Genomic DNA, 18446 nt, shown 5'->3' on the forward strand with positions numbered 1-18446 from the left:
TCTGTCACTATGTATGGGGACAGACATTAACTAAACTTATGGTAGTGATCATTTCACAATATATACATATATCAAATCATTCTGTGTACATCTGGAATACAATGTTATGTGTCAATGGTATCTCAATTTGTAAAAATATGTAACCTTGAGGTGCATCTGGGTGGCTCAGTTGGTTAAACATCCGACTCTTGATTTTGGCTCAGGTCATGATTTCATGGTTCATGAGCACCACATCAGACTCTGCACTGACAACTTGGAGCCTGCTTGGGATTCTCTCTCTCTCTGTCTCTCTCTCTCTCTGCTCCTCCCCCACCCCATGCCCCTGTGTTCTCTCTCTCTCTCAAAATAAATAAACATTTATAAAAACATTAAAAATACATAACACTGAAAAAAACAAGGAATTGAATTTTAAAAACCTTTCTGAACAGCTCTAGCCAACAGGGTTCTCTGCTTTGGCACCTGGGCACTTCCTGCCTTGTAATGACATTCCTACTGTTGCCTGGTACTGTTCTCTAGCTCTTTCCTTTTCACACTTCTTTCTGCTAAATGTCTTATGTGTATGTCTGGCTCCTGTATCTATGCTGTGGGGATCATGTATTATTTACATGCTCGACAGATATTTTCTCAATGATCAATCAATCCATGTCCTTCATGATCATGATAATGGCAAGGACAAATGAATGAATACATAAACCTGAAAATAAATTGCATTGTAGCTGGAGCCTTGGGCTCAGGACCTACATTTTTCATTCCTGTTCTGCTGCTAAAGAGTTCTGTGACTATTGAAAATGTATTCATCTTCTCTGAATGATTTTTTTTATCCCATCTGTTGAAATGGCACTAAAAATATTATCTATTCTAGATAAGTGAGAATTGAAAGGGAGATCTGGGAGAAAATGGTTCGGAAATAAAGTCTGGGAGAGAGTGTGAAGAGATTGGAGGAATCACCCTTCCCAAGAAAACATGAGAAAAAGAAAGAAAAGGCATATATTAATATAAAGTTAATTATTTCAGGACTCGGCATAATGCCAGGCACAGAGTAGCAACTCAATAAATGTCTTTCATGCATTCATACATTATTCATTCACTCATTCAAAAATATGAATTTTCCATCACAGAGATGAATCCTTGAGGACCCTAGTGGACAAATCTGTTGCCTAAAGGAATGATCAAGTCCTGGTGCTCTGATTTTGGCTCCTGCTTAAATTAACAGGTGTGGTATGCTTTTCCAGGACAGCACCCACTGCACTCCTCTCTTTCCTGACCCAGCAAGGCCTTCTTGAAGCAGGGTCCTTGGAAGGCAGTTAGCACAGGGTAAGAGCCTCAAACAGACCCTAAGGTCCCCCGTCAAAATTTCATCCAAAGTTTCCGCCAGCAACACCTGCATGGCCCTAAAATGTCCCTGCTGAGATGAAACAGACAATGGAGAACTATCTGGATCATTCAGGCAACAATGAACAGGCTCACTTTGACTTGCTTGAGCCTGGTAGAAATCAAGGCCAAAGCACTGAATTCTCCCCTATACCCGCATTCTCTCCTGAGTTATCAGAATCATTTTCTGAGTACATTGCTTCTCTCTATTTAGCTCACTCCTAGAGTCCCAATACCAGTCTCTACTGCCAGTAAGAAGTGTAAATTGAAGCAATTATCTGGATTGTTCAAGGAAAAAAAGCTTCAGAAATTCTTCTGCCTGAGTGATCTAGGTAATTGCTTCAATTTTCACATCAGCTCCCTGTCTTCAGCAGTCACTGGAATAGCCATTTAACTCAAACCCTGGGGTCTTTAGGTCCCTGTATGGGTTTAATCATTTCTGATTGCCCAGGCCTGGCTTCATTCCTATAAGCACAAAAAATATCTGGCCCTAGTGAAGATTAAAAACCAAACGAACAGATGAAAATATTTTTTAAAGAAATTGAAAAATCCCTTTAAAACTTGTAAAAATCACCTCTGGCCATAGACTAGAAAATCTGGATGTCTTTTAAGATTTGGCACCTCAGTTCAAGATGTCCAGGTAATTCAGCTCAGTAGGGAAGAAGCAAAGATTGTCATCTCCCTTTAACATGACATTAGCCGATCTGAGGGAGAAAGCCAGTTCTCTGTCTAACTGACACATCAACTGAGATTCATTTTACTAGATTAGACTTTTAGTATTAATCCACGCAGAAAAAAAATTCAGGGCTCTGGACAAATAAGATGCAGAGCCACTTACCTTAAGGAGGGAGAGGAGATGAGAGAGAAAAGCCAAACTCTGTGCCTCCAGGGTGGGAGTGGGGGGCACCACGACTGAGCGCTGGCCATCACTGGGTGGGATGCGGGCAGCAGGCACCAGGCCCTGGTTAAGGAGCCAAGCCACAGGAGGTGAGGGCATGAACCCCCTGCCCTTCTCGGAACCACCTTAGCACAATCCCAGTGTGACCTAGGAATCAGTAACTTCCTCGTCTTCCAGCAACTGTGTCTAAGTCCATTCAAGCATCTTCTGGAGACAGAATTCCACATTGATAGTTCCCCTGAAACACCGACTCCTGGGAAAACATTAAGAAGTAATGTAAACTTTATTTAAAGTGCCCCAGGAATCACGGATGAGGGATTTCTATTGCACACCCCACAGTGAACTACTTAAAAATCACGAGAGACTTCCTATCTCCAAAGTCCCAATCCCACTGTGCACCACAAAAGGTCTCTTTTCCTCCCCCATGGCTCTTCTCTCCTGGTGCTCACTTCCCTTGCCCTGTTTGTCCCCAATGCAGAGCTAATCCATGGTGTTCCAGCTCTGTCCCAGGCTTGTAACTCCAAACCCATCTCTATGCGCAGCTAACTACAGGGGACTCCTCTAACCAGAAGCTCCATCCTCCTCAGACACTGTGGGAAAGAAGAATAAGTATAAACACGTTCTATTGCCCACAATGAAGAAACACAGCAGCAACCTCAGCAATCAATTTCTAGGAAATACATTAACAACAACTGAAATTTTCAAGGTTGATGTAGTTCCTTATAGAGGTTCTCCTTTACTTATTTTTTTTTAAGTTTATTTATTTTGAGAGAGAGAGAGCACGCACAGAGGAGGGGCAGAGAGAGAAGGAGATATAATGTTTGAGAAGAAGGACAGAAAGAATCCCAGCAGGCTCTGCACGGTCAGCACAGAGCCCCACTTGGGGCTTGAACTCACGAGTGGCAAGATCATGATGTGAGCCACAATCGAGAGTCAGATGCTTAACCTACTGAGCCACCCAGGTGCCCCTCTCCTTTACTTTTTGAAGCAGTAAATGAGATGGGGTGTTTTTCAACAAAAGTCAAAGAAAAGTACCCAAAGACAAGAAGCCTTTTTTCAACAATTGTATTAGTTATCTATTGCTGTGTAGCAAATTACCCTAACACCTAGTAGCTTAAAACAATACTTTGTTGTTTCACAGTGAATCAGGAACCTGGGCATCACTTACCTGAGCTCTGTGGCCCCTGTTCTCTAATGTAACCAGGGCTGTAACCATCTTAAGTCTCAAAAGGGGAAGGATCCACTTCCAAGCTTGCTCTTGTGGTTTTTGGTAGGATTCCATTCCTCACTGATCATTGGCCGGTGGCTAACCTCAGCTCCTTGTCACATAAGCCCCCCAAGAGCAACAGACATCAACCAAGCAAGTGAGAGAGAGAGAGAGAGAGAGAAAGGTAGATATCATAGTTTTTTACAGCTTAATCTTATCCATCCATTTTTGTCACATCCCATTGATTAGATGCAAATCACTGGTCCAGCACACTTTCAAAAGGAGGGTATTTCACTAATGAATAGCAGCAGGCATGGATCTTAGAAGATCCATCTTAGAAGGCTTAAAACCAATAGATGAATTAACTGTCACTTACTGATCACTTATACCTAAATAGGGGAGACAGTAGAATCAAGCAATACAACTTTGGAAGCAGACCCTTCTCTCAAAGAGCTTAAGTCCAGTTGGGAGGTAAGATATATAGTGATTAAAAGAGAAATAACAACCATTACAAGCAAAACAACAACAACAACAACAACAACAACAACAACAAAACAAAAACCAAACCAAAAAACCAAAAACCTAAGGTGGCTATCATCAAAGGAAAAAAGAATATCTTGAACTCCATAAAAATACAAAATCCTATACGTCAAACGTCATACGTAATAATAAAATAAAACAATCCACTAAAGAAGGTTTTTGCGGCATATATGACAGAGTTGATATCTTTAATAAAGATATCTTACAAATCAATATGACAGTTGTAATGCACAATAGAAAAACTAGCCCAGAGCATAAAAACTCATATACAAAAGAATTACAAATTATCCTTAAATTCATAAAAAACAATTCTGCCTCATTAGTAACCAAAGGAATGTCTGCTACATTGGCAAAGTTACAAAGAATAATAATCCCTAATGTTGTAATATATACAGGGAAGGCAACATTCTCTTACCCTACTGGTAGGAAGGTAGATGTGTATAATTTTTCTGGGAGGGCAACATGAATCAAACCCTGAAAAGCATACAGGTACAGACTTACTGCTGAAAGTAATAGAGATCAGACATGTAAGCACTTGCACTTTCAAGGAAACAGGAAATGCAAAGTTGAATGAAGATTATCTGAGGACTAAAATTGGAAAGTGGTTTATGCCAAATTACTGAGAGCCTTGGACAACAGATCATGGTGTCTGGGTGGTGTTCAACAGGTAGCAGGAAGTCACTGGAACTTTTTATAGGGGTGATGTAAAGAAAGAAGAGTTCTATGCCCAGTTAGAAACATCAATGAGAGGGGCACCTGGGTGGCTCAGTCAGTTAAGTGTTTGACTCTTGGTATCAGCTCAGGTCATGATCTCACGGCTTGTGGGATCAAGCCCTGCATCAAGTCTCACATCACATTGATAGCACAGAGCCTGCTTGGGATTCTCTCTCTCCCTCTCTCTCTCTGCTCCTCCCCCCCTTGCTTGTTCTGTTTCTCATAAAATAAATAAATAAAGTTAAAAAAAAAAAAAAGGAGACATCAATGAATACAAATCCAGGGGCAGAATTGGATAGACTCATCATGAGATCTCTGATCCTCCCCCTTTAGCTTCACTGTCCAGCAGAGCCAAACAGATAGCCCTTCTTATTGAACAGAGACTTGAATAAATAGCTCCAGCCTTTTGGTCTCCTTTGATCTCTGACGTTTGAGGCCTATCAGCATGAGCCAGAGGGAGGGAAATATCACATCCCACCAGGGATGGAACTGGACACACCACAAATGGCAGCAATGGAAGTGCATAATCCAGAGTATGTTACGTAGGATTTCTTGGGTTGCAAGCAACAGAAATCTACCTGAGCTCTCTTAGGCCAAAGCAGAAAGGAAGTTAACTATAATTATTGAAGAAATAATGCTGAACTGCAACTGAGCTCAGAAACTGGAATCAAAGACTCAAATATTGTAATGTTTCTCTGTCTTGTCTTTGCTTCTTCTGGGCACACGCCTTCGTCCTTCTCTCTTTGTGTATGGGGTTCCTATATCACAGAATAGTCAGCTGTGCCAGCTCAAAAGTTTGTATATCCAACAAGTTGGACAATTATGAAAGCTCTGTCTCTCTCAGCCCCAATTTCGGTCTTTGGGGAAGGACTTCTATGGGCTCAGCTCAGGTAAATTTCCTCTGTTGGACAAATCAACGCTACCCAAGCGCAATGCCGGGTTCAACAATCATGTTTTTTTTTTTAATTTTTAATGTTTATTTATTGTTGAGAGAGAGAGGAGAAAGAGAGACAGAGCATGAGCAGGGGAGGGGCAGAGTGAGAGAGGGACACAGAATCCAAAGCAGGCTCCAGGCTCTGAGCTGTCAGCACAGAGCCCAATGCGGAGCTTGAACTCACAAGCCATGAGATCATGACCTGAGCCAAATTCAGACGCTTAACCAACTGAGCCACCCAGGTGCCCCTCAACAATCATGTTCATCAGAAGTAATCCCTTAACCAAGTTGGCTGGGGTTGGGGAGGATGGGTGGGAAGGTCCTACAGAAGCACTGGAAAAACACCAGGGTATTGGTATCAATGGAACTTGGAAAGTAACTTGGAGGCCATGAGAAAGACATCATCTTTCCCCTACAGAATTCTTCCCCAAATGGTTGTTGATACAGCAATATTCAATACTGTATGCCTTCCATAATATCGCTCATTTCAGATTCAATTCTACCAGCCAAACACCCCCGCTTTCTGTTCTTCTCTGCCAACTTCTCTCTCTCTCTCTCTCTCTCTCTCTCTCTCTCTCTCTCTCACACAAACACACACAGAGACAGACAGAGAGATGGAGAGATTACCTAATGTCAGTAAAATCCAGATCTAATACAGCCCTGATATGGCTGCCAGTCAGCCTGCCACCATCACCCTCTCCTTTGGGAAGCCAACTGACTCACTTGGTCTAGCTACCCTGTGGATGACATCAAGGTGGCTTTATTTTTCCCTTAAATGGCCCATTTCCTTTTGAGAGGAGATAAATTGAATTATAGAGAATTAACTGGATAAGACACTTTAAACTGACCCAGAAAAGATATGAATTTGATATAGTGCTTAAAACACCCAACCCTGAAAATGTCCAGGCTCTGCTAGTATAAACACATAGTTGTGAGCAGAGTAATAGCCTGAATCCATTTGGCAAATGATTCCCCAGCCCCATTTGAAGGACTTCTTATTCCTACAATACACGTGTTGGCAATATTCGGATTTTTAATTCTGATTAATGAAAGTAAAAATGAAATGAGGTTCTGCTGTTTCTTTGTCCACTTTTACTGGCAGTCATCTGGCCACCTCAGCAAAATACTAGCATCAAAACTTAAATCCTAGGGCCCATTTTACTCTATTTAATCCATATTATAAACCCTCAGTTATATATGCATATATTTATGTTTTTTAATGTTTATTTCTGAGACAGAGAGAGACAGAGCACGAGTGGGGGAGGGGCAGAGAGAGAGGGAGACACAGAATCTGAAGCAGCTCCAGGCTCTGAGCTGTCAGCACAGAGCCCGATGTGGGGCTCCAACTCACAAACCATGAGATCATGACCTGAGCCAAAGTCGGATGCTCAACCGACTGAGCCACCCAGGCGCCCCTGTATATATTTATGTTTTTACACACATACGTATATATACTATATATATGTGCTGAAGATCTTTGTTCTAGTGTTTGAAAAATTTATTCATTTGCTTATTCATTTCATAGCTATGCACAGACACTCATTCACTTCACAAATATTTATAAAATACTCACTAAATGCCAGATGCTGTTCTAGGAATCTGGAGATGCAACAGTGACAAGATAGACATAATCTAAGCCCTCATTGTCCTACATTCTATTGGAAGAGGTAGACAATCAGTAAATAAGTATGTGCCAGCATATGTCACAAAGTAATATAATCAGTGAAGACAAGTAAAGATGGGGGAAAGGCTAGCAATGAATGGTGGTCTCTATTCTAGTTCAGGTGATCAGGAATCAAAAGAAATTGGTAGATGTGCTTCAGTCCTTAAACTCTAACACAAGAAGAAATGTAGGGGAAAATACACAAACACATACACAAAAACACATTAAAGAGAAAGAACAAAGGGAAGGATTTAGGAACAGAGGGAGGATACTAGTCAGCTATTACTGAGTAACAAACCACTCCAAAATGCAGTGGCATAAAACATGGACCATTTGTTATTTCTCACCCGTCTAGGGGGCCCTGGGCAGTTCTGCTAAACTAGACCGGGCGCTGCTGACCTCACCTGGGCTCTTTCACATTTCAGGGGATCAGCTGGTTGTCAGTTGGCTCTAAGATGGTCTTGGCTCTTCTCCCAAATGTCTCGCACATCACTCCAGGAGGCTGGCCCAAGCATGTTCTACAACAAGGTAGAGGTGTGAGAGTGAGCAAGCCCAATTGTGTAAGAGATTAAGTGCAATTGCACATGTACTTTTTCAAGCCTCCACTTGCCTCACATTTGCTAACAATGGTCACATCAAACCGCATGGCTGAGACCAGAGACACGGTGAGAGGTGACTGCAAGGTTATAGGGCCAACGGTGTAAATAAGGACTGAATTGTGCCCCCTCAACTTCATATGTTGAAGTCCTAACCTCCAATGTGACTGTATCTGGAGATAAAGGGTCTTCAGAAGGGTAATTAAGGTTAAACAAGGTCATAAGAGTGGGGTCCTAATCTGATGGGACTGTGGCTTTATAAGAGGAAGAGAGAGATCCCTTTCTCTTTTTCCACCATGTGAGGACACAGTGAGAAGGGGCGATCTGAAGCCAGGAAGAAAGCTCTCACCATAACCTGCCCTGGTCAGCACCTTGATCTTGTACTTCCCAGCCTCCAGAACTGTGAGAAAATCAGTTTCTATTGTTTAGCCACCCAGTCTATGGTATTTTGTTAGGGCTGCCTGAGCTAAGACAGATGTGGACACATAAAGGCCATTTACTACCACAAGAAGGGAGAAGGGAGGAAGGGAGGCAGGGAGCCAGAGGGGTTTGCTTATTTTTTTTTTTAAATGTGTAGTTGAAAAGATTAATACATTTCACTCTCCTTCATCAGAAAGTTGGTCGTGTGCTCTGTGACCATCTGCAACCTCCCTCGGTAAGCAGAAGGCAGTGAGAAGGTGAGGATTGGGACCAGGGAGAAAGGGACCAGGATTGGCTCACTTCATTCCAAAAACACTTAGAAATGGTTTGGGGATTTTCTGTGCTTGGGACAAAACAGATTGTCGTGTGAAAGATTTTCATTCTACCCGGAAGGCTCTTATCACAGCCCTACTCTCTTCCTATCTTCAAAATGTCACGTGAGCCTCAGGCATCGATTTAAAAAACAAAAGATGTCTTCCTATTTAATAGAGTATAAGGACACCTATAGGCGTCTCTGTTTTAAAATATAAATGTAACATTGGCTTTAACTAGCAAACCCACCTTAATATACTTTGGATTGAGTCACTGCAGGATCCTAACCAGCAGAGAATATGTATTCATTTGATGTGATTGATCATGAGTCTCTGTCCTATGTGCTCTAAGGACACCTCTAACTTAAAACTGAAATGTATATTCCTGCTAGCACAGGAGTTACCAAGATAAGTGAGATAAGCAAGTCATGGTTCCTGTGTTCCCAGTGGAAGAACAAAGGTATGGAAAATACCTGCATGAATGTTGGGCTTGCCTTCATACATTCAGAGGAGTGGACCTGTGGCATTCACAGAGGAAAGTCCTGTTCTCGTGGAAGAGACATAGGCTCTCCCCCAGGGGGAGGGTTGGGCAGATGTGCCACTGTTACCACCCTGGGAGAGGGAGGCGGGTCTCAAGCAGGTGGGAGGAGGTTCCAGATTCTCACAAACCCTCTCTATTTGGAAGCCTGGAGATCAAGGGGTCCAGTGGTAGCGGGACCTGAGAGTGTGGGGCCACCTCACTGCAAACTCCTGTGTATGACCCAAAGATGCCCCTTTCTCTGTTCTCAGGCATTAGGAGTGGGAGAAGAAAGTTTAAGGAGTATTGCTTCTCTTCCACCAGGAGGGCCAGCTAACCAAGGAATGAAGGCACATGCCTCAGTGACTCAGGGATGGTCCTTTTCTGCCTTCCTCATCTCTGGACATGGCAGAGTGGCTTCCATAAATGCCGACTCTGTAGAGATACTGCCATTCCTGCCAGCCTGCTGGGACCACCTGGCTCCAGCGAGCCTCCTCTTTGAGGACAAGGCTGCCTGCACTCACCAGTCTGACCACCTCCAGGCAGAGGAAGATTTTCTCTGATAGAAAAGCTTTGTAGAGCGAAGAGAAGTGTGTAAGGTGGATAAGGTTAGGTTGGGTTCCCTAGAAGCAGAGCCTGAGGTGGGCATTTCCATGGAAGTGGTTCCTTGAAGAGCGAGGGAAGCAGGGAGTGAGGCATAAAGTAGCAGTTCCACAGGAGAGGGGCTTCAGCCTGGTCCCACCAGGAGATTCAGGCATGCAAACTGTACCACCTTGAGTCACAGGGGAAGTGTTTTATATCCCTGTATCATTCACTGGCCGTGTGCTGTGCCTTCCCAGCCTAGGAGGAGGGCAACTCTCTAGAGAAGAGAGTGGCTGGGCGCTGTTACAGCCAACACTCCCAGACACTGGGGAGGGGAGCACAGCTGGTAGAGAGGTTCTGGGAGGGGCACAATGGTGTGCACCCTGTGGGAACATACTCAGCAAAGAGAAGGACCCACATATGTAAAGAGCATGTTGTGTTTGGAGATCAGTTCTGCCCGTGTATAAACTATGACAGTATAAGTGAGCACCATATGACGTCATGCAGGTGAAAGCACAGTCCACCTGTAAGGTACTGGTGAAATTTCCCATATCCATATTTCTTACAGGCTTGATATGAAGACCAGATGGGGGCACAACAGACAAAACATTACTGTATAAACTGGAAAAGCTCTATACAAGTGTTAACTATTTAAGATACATTTTTGACAGTCACGAATACATTTAATAAGTATTATGGATTTTGTCCTGTATGCCAGGCACTATACTAGACACTAGGGATACAGCAGGAACAAAGATAGCCTTGGTTCGTACCCTCATGGAGCTTATGATTTAGTGAGGGAAGCAGACATCACAGTCATACAAATACCTATTATTGAATCGCAACTGACAAGTACTTTGTTTTGTTTTTTTTTTTTAATTTTTATTTTTGGGACAGAGAGAGACAGAGCATGAACGGGGGAGGGGCAGAGAGAGAGGGAAACACAGAATCGGAAACAGGCTCCAGGCTCCGAGCCATCAGCCCAGAGCCTGACGCGGGGCTCGAACTCACGGACCGCGAGATCGTGACCTGGCTGAAGTCGGACGCTTAACCGACTGCGCCACCCAGGCGCCCCAGCAACTGACAAGTACTTTGGAAAGAAAAGTGCAGGACACATGGTGGTATTGGTTGGAGGACTCGGCGATTAGGGGATGGCTCACTGAGCATGTGCCATTTAAACTAAGATGGTGGAAGAATAGGGAATAGAATGTATGGAAAATGTGAGGGGTAAGGATGCTGGTGGTTTTGAGGGGGGGAAAAAGAAGCTTGAGGATCTGGAGACAAGCAATGGGTCAGATAGTTCAAGTACCGATACTTGAACCATCAAGATTTGATTTTCAAAAATTAGATCAATAGATTTATCCATAGATGAATGGATAGATCCATAGATGTACAGATAGATGATAGATTAGATAGGTGATGGAAGGTAGATAGATAATAGATACATATATAGATAGATATAGAATAGACTCCCTCTCCCTCTATTATCTATCTATCTATCTATCTATCTACCTGCTAATGCTGTCATACACTGAGACTTGTGATTCATTTCCTTCCTCTCCCTTCCTTTTAGAAGACTAGACATATGTTTTCAATAGATAGTAACAGCTGTCACCATCAGGTAAAGTGCTAGATTTCAGGTAAGATGTATTTCTTTTGCTGCTCACCCACATCACTAAATTCAGTAAATTCATTGTCCTAAAATGTCTTCCCTATATATCCCTGCCTTTTATGTCCCTAACGATCATCCTCGACTAAGCCATTATGACATCACACCGAAATTACTGCAGGAGCTTCTTCACTGCTCACTCTGCCCCTATACACACTGCTCTCATATTTATTATTCCAATAGCCACTCTAAAATGTATTTCCACTGCTGTTATTCCATAAAGTATTGCCAATGTGGTAAGGCAACAAACAGAAATGAGAGGCACAGCTGTAGAAAAAATGGAAGCAAAATTATACATAATTGCAGGAAAGATGATTATTCATCCCTCCCTCCCAATATAAGGGTTAGCTAAAAGGTTAATAGACCTAATATAAGAGTTTTATAAAGTGGCCAGATGAAAAACAAATACATAAAATCACCCATTTTTCTATCATCAGAAATATTCCATTTCATAAGGGAGATGAAATGCCCCCGACAAGAGCTCAGGGTTTCCTGTAGAGATGGAGAGAAATGGACACTTTCCTTCAGCAGACAGGAAGGAGAGGAGGGCCCAGGCTCTGGAACTGGATGGCATGGGTTTTGATCCTAACTCCACTGCTTCACAGCTGAGTGCTGAGTGACTCTGGGCAGGCTCTCTAACCTTTCTTGAGGTCCCTGCTACATGCTCTGTTGCCTCCACATAACAGATAACTTTGATGCCTTGTCATCTTTCGATTCCAATGGCCTCAATTTCCTCATTTTTAAAAGAGGGGTGATAATCATGCTACTTCAAAGGTGACCATGAAGATTAATGAGATAATGCACAGTAAGGATTAGAGCACTGTCTGCCATAGAGTAAGCCCCGTAAAATGTTGTCATTACTATTAAAAAAACTTTTTTTAAAAGTTTATTTATTTTGAGGGGGTGGTGACAAGCAGTGGAGGGGCAGAGAGAAGGAGAGACAGAATCCCAAGCAGGGTCTGAACCATTAGCGCAGAGCCCGATGCCGGGCTCCAACCCTTGAACTGTGAGATCATGACCTGGGCCAAGATCAAGAGTCGGAGGCTCAACTGATTGCACCACCAGGTGCCTCTGTTATTTATTTATTTATTTATTTTAACTACTAACAGCCACACTTTGTCACCTGCCCTGAAGTTTTGCATTAAGCCCTGGGTCCCACAAATTCCTCCATGAAAATAGTTCTATTATTTCTTAACCTCCATCCCTTTGATTCATATAGAGGTTCTTCAGTGCATATCCAAGACCCAGGCACTGTGCTAGCTCTTCCATCATTATTGCCCACTCCTTAGCTAAGGGAATTTTCTCCAAAAGCAATGAAAGCATGTGGAGATACAACTCAGCATCCAGCATGACAAAATTTTATCATCTTTTTAAAAAAATTTTTTTTTAACGTTTTATTTATTTTTGAGACAGGGAGAGACAGAGCATGAACAGGGGAGGGTCAGAGAGAGGGCAACACAGAATCTGAAACAGGCTCCAGGCTCTGAGCTGTCAGCACAGCTGACCGCGTACCGCGAGATCATGACCTGAGCCGAAGTCGGCGGCTTAACCGACTGAGCCACGCAGGCGCCCCAGGTCATCTTAAATTCTAAGAAAGCTTAGCACCTGGGAACTAGTCTCAAATACTTTCATTTACAAGAGGGTATTTGCATTACCAAAATTCCCACTTGAATGCAATTCTAGGTCCAAAAGAATTACCTCTATAAGTAAATGATTCATGGTGCTTAAAGACAAAAGCTGTTTGTTTTTTATCCTCTTAATTATCAAGGTTTCAAAAAATATTAGGATCCAAGTCTCAGCTTGGGCATGCCAGATACAGGTGTCCACTACTTTCATAGTCCAAAGGCTTTAAAATAATGTAATGGCTCCATCTGGATAGTTTTGCCATTGGAATCGAAAGATGACAAGGCATCAAAGTTATCTGTTATTTGGAGGCAACAGAGTATGTAGCAGGGACCTCAAGCTAAAGATGAGTAAGACAGATTACCTTATGCTATTTTACTGTCTTTATTTCCCCTTGGTTACCCTAGGCTTTCAATAATCTTTAAAGAAATCCTCTAGCCTGTTCTCATCTGTGCCAAGTGGACTTAAGGGAAGAGTTGTATGTTGCATGTCCTCATACTTGGGCCGAACCCTCAAAAGGAAAGCAGAGGTCGCTGAGGCCAACCTATAGGTGGCAGAAGCAATTATCGAGAGATTCCCAGGAGAGAAGTGAATCTCAGAGCAAGAATGAGAGCATTGAGGTCCAGCCAGCACTCCTCTCTTGGTGATTCCTCCCCCACAGCCAGCCTTAAAGAATCTGGGCTAGATTTTATTAGGCTGGCCATCTGGTTCCTTTCAGCATAAACCTAAATAATGTTATTACAAGGGGGTGATGTTATATCATGTAACAATACCACAGGGAGTTCGAGGTAAGTGTTATGAGACTTCAAAAAAAGAGAAAAACCAGTCCTAGCTGTCAAGGAGTCAGATAAGACTTCAGAGGAAGCGACACATGAGCAAATAGTGGCTTCAACACTAAACACAAGGGTTTACACTCTTTATGAGAAGGCAATCCAGGACTGACATGGCAGCTCCAGGATATGACGAAAAACTCAGTAATCAAAGTAAAAAAAAAAAAAGTTTACTATGTTTCTACTGTGCCGTCCTCTACTGTGTAACCTCCACCCTCAAGATTGTTTCATTGGCCAAGATGACTCCAAGTGCACGGGCTGTCAACACCATGTTTTAATTGATAAGAAAAGGCAGGGTCACAATCCTGAATGAACAACTCTCTTACAGCAGCTTTTCTAAGACACAGGCAACATTTCTACTTATAACTCATTGGCCAGAACTCATTCACATGATCATACTTAGCCGCTGTGATCTTTTAGTTGGGTGCATTGCTGCCGCCAAATAATGCTGGGATTCTGTGCTTGAGGAGCAAGGGGGAAATGGATATTAAATCACAACTAGTCCCTGTGAAATTGTAACAATTTCTGAACAATGTAATGATATCAATCAAAATGCCCCAAAGAAAATCACTTCATCAGCAGAGCATAAAATGGATTGGATGGGAATTTCACTTCTAGGTGGAGAGCCATGAGGAGCTGAGCAGACCCATTCCCCAGCAAACAAGCAAAGCTCTTGAAAACTATTTTTTACAACAACCATTTGAAGTTTATGAAAATTGTCCTAAGGGAATACAACAAATGAAGAAACATTTATTCAAGGAAATCTGTTAAACTTGATAAGAGCAGCAAGTGTCTGTGGCATTTGAGTCACAACTCCCTACCTTCCACTCCTTGCCCCATCTCAGCTTAATGGAAGCCCCACTCCAAGTAGGTGTGGTCAAGAAGTCAGGGCTCCCATTCCCCTCACCTCTCAATCAATGGTTACCATATCTCACTGGGAGAGGCAAGCCACCAGCATTTCTTATCCCCTCCAACTTCAAGTTAAAGAGGCTAAATTCCTTCCTTCCATCCACCCTCTTTTTTAAAGTTTATTTATTTATTTTGAGAAACAGAGATTGTGCAAGCAAGGGAGGAGCAGAGAGAAGAGGGGAGAGAGAATCCCAAGCAGACTCCATGCTGTCAGCACAGAGTCCGACTTGGGGCTCAATCCCATGAACTGTGAGATCATAGCCAGAGCTGAAATCAAGAGTTGGACGCTTAGGGGTGCCTGGGTGTCTCAATCGGTTAGGCGGCCGATTTCAGCTCAGGTCATGATCTCGCAGTTCATGAATTCGAGCCCCATGTCGGGCTCTGTGCTGACAGCTTGGAGCCTGGAGCCTGCTTCGGATTCTGTGTCTCCCTCTCTGTCCCTCCCCTGCTCACGCTCTGTTTCTCTGTCTCTCAAAAATAAATAAATGTTAAAAAGAAATTTTAAAAAAGTCAGACGCTTAACTGACTGAGCTACCCAGGCGCCCCTCCATTCACCCTTAACCCATAGGATGGAGCCTTTCTTCCAGGCCTAACGAACCAAGAAGATTGGGGCCTCAATCATCCCCATCTGAGCTTGCTCACTTATAGGGTGGAGGCTAAGCCTTGTTGGGATGAGCACTGGGTGTTATATGTAAGTGATGGATCACTAAATTCTACTCCTGAAATCATTATTACACTATATGTTAACTTGGATTTAAATAAAAATAATAAAATTAAATGAATTATTTAAATTTAAATAAAAATTTAAATAAAAAATTAAAATTAAAATTAAAAATTAAAAATTAATTAAAAAGAAAGAAGACCAAAGACCACCACACCAGCCAGTGCTTAGAGTAGTGGCTCAGAGATTTTGCCTGAGGAGAGAAGCAGTTCATAAGAAAAGACAAGTCCAAAGCTCTCATCAAAGGAGCTGATTATTTGAAACAGAGTGTGCAGTGGTTCAAGCTTAAGAGATCTCTAGAAAACAATAGCTCCTTTTAATTAAGAGCAATAAAGCTAAACCATAGGTTAGCTAGTTTATCAGAGAGAACAAGGGAGAAAGATTGCTAAAAATAGCCCACCTGGGATCAGAACAAACCTCAATGACTGGCCTAAAAAACTAGCCTTGGGGGGATTCGGAGAAGAGGGCAGAGTAGGAAGCACCCAAAACCTTTATCTCCACCCAGACAACAATTGCAGTGGCAGAAACAGTCTAGTGTAACTACTTTGGAATTGCAGTAATTTCAGTCAATCTCTGTTATTAGCACAATAGCAGTTACCTCATCCCCCACCCCCAGTCCCACGGCAAGCAGCAGTGCACATGTTCCTGGAGCAGCTTGCATACTGCCTGAAAGAGGCAGGGTTGGCAAAAAGGACACTGCCCTCCAAATATCAGAGATCTGTTCTCTGATCATTGATTGCTGCTTCTGATCACAGATGTATAGACAAAGAGGTGGTGGCCATTGTTGTTGTATTTCCCTGAATTGTTGTAGGCCCCTTCCTCTCTAGCTGAAGTGACTTCTAGGTAATTTAAAAGACCAGTGATTTTCCTCCCCTTTCATTTTTCTCTTTTTCCCATTTTTGGAGCCAGACATTGAAGAGTAGGACATTCAAAAGCAAACTCATGTATGGAGGAAGTTAGAAAGAAAATCACTGTGCACGCTCAGGGAAAAGCAGAGGCTCAAAAAAGACCTGAGAAGAACTAAAGTTTACACCTCATCCTGATCTTCAGCACAGAGATAGCCTACAACAATAAACAAAACAAACCCAGCAAACCCTGGGAAAGGGGAAGAATCTGATTTCCAGACTTACTACATTAAAAAAAATTTTTTTTTCAGTATTCTCTACACCCAACATGGGACTAGAGCTTACAACCCTGAGATAAAGAGTCACATACTCATCCAACTGAGCCAGCCAGGCACCCCCAGACTTACTACATTATTAAGTTCATATGTCCAGTTTTCAACAACAAAAAAATCATAGTCCATACAAAGAAACAAGGAAGTATGGCCTATCTAAAGGGAAAATATAAACCAAAAGAAATTAATCCTTAAAAAGGCAGATGTGTTAGAAAAAGACCTTAAAATAATGGTCCAAAAGATGCTCAAAAAACTAAAAGAAGTTGTGGAGAAAGTCAAGAAAAACAATGTATGAACTAAATGGAAATATCAGTAAACAGATAGAAAACCTAAAAAGGAACCAAAAAGAAATTCTGGAACTGAAAATCACAATAATTGTCATGAAAACTTTACTAGGAGAATTCAAAGGCATATTTGAGCAAGCAGAAGAAAAAAATCAGCAAACTCAAAGATAGGAAAAATGGAAATTATTGAGTCTGAGGAACAAAAAGAAAAAGAAGTTTGAAAAAAAGTGAACAAGCCTAAGAGACCTGTGAGAAACCATCAAGCAGACTATCATTCACATTATGGAAGTCTCAGGAGAAGATAACGAGTAGAGAACATATTTGAAGAAATAATGGCTGAAAAATTCCCAAATTTGATGAAATACATGAATATAAACATTCAAGAAGCTCAATGAGAGACATTATAATCAAATTGCCAAATGACAAAGACAAAGAATTTCAAAAGCACCAGGAGGAAAGTGACTTATCACATACAAAGTATCCTCAGTAAGATTATCAGCAGATTTCTCATTAAAAACACTGGAGGCTAGCAGGCAGTGGGCTAATATATTCAAAGTGCTATAAGAAAAGAAACTATCAATCAAGAATCCTATATCTAGCACAAATGTCCTTCAAAAGTGAGAGAGAGGGGCACCTGGGTGGCTCAAGTGTCTGACTTTAGCTCAGGTCGTGATCTCATGGTTCGTGCGTTCAAACCCCTCATTAGGCACTGCACTGACAGCATGGAGCCTGCTAGGATTCTCTGTCTCCCTTTCTCTGCCTTTCCCCAGCTCATTCTCTCTCTTGAAAATAAATAAGTAAGCATTTAAAAAAAAGTGAGGGAGAAATTATACTCCCAAATAAACAAAAGCTGAGGAAGTCTGTTGCCAGACTTGTCATAGTTCTGCCTGACAAGAAATTCTGAAGGCAGTCCTGCAGAATGAAATGAAAGGGTGCTAGAGAGTAACTTGAAGCTGTTTGAAGAAATGAAGACCTTAGTAATGGCAGATACATGAGAAATTATAAAAGCTATATTACTGTAACAATATCACTCCACTTTTTGTTTTGTATGGAATTTAAGAAACTAATGCACTTAAAAATATTAGTTTAGGGGGGATGGGCTAAATGGGTAAGGGGCATTAAGGAATCTACTCCTGAAATCATTGCTTCACTATATGCTAATTTGGATGTAAATTTTAAAAAATAAAAAATTAAGTTAAAAAAATATTAGTTTATATTTTTTGACAATGTATAAAGATGTAACTTTGTAACATCAACAACTGAAAGGGTAAAGGCTGAGCTGTTAAGAAGCAGGATTTTTGTATGTTATTGAAATCAAGCTGATATAAATTTAAATCAGAGTGCTATCACCTTGGAATGTTAATGCAATCACCATGGTAATCACAAAGAAAATAGCTAAAGGATATACACAAAAGGAAATGAGAAGGGACTTAAATGTTTCATATGAAAAATAACTAAACACAAAAAAAGATAATAATGT

This window comes from Panthera uncia, assembly GCF_023721935.1.
Source record: "Panthera uncia isolate 11264 chromosome C1 unlocalized genomic scaffold, Puncia_PCG_1.0 HiC_scaffold_3, whole genome shotgun sequence".
Taxonomy (NCBI): domain Eukaryota; kingdom Metazoa; phylum Chordata; class Mammalia; order Carnivora; family Felidae; genus Panthera; species Panthera uncia.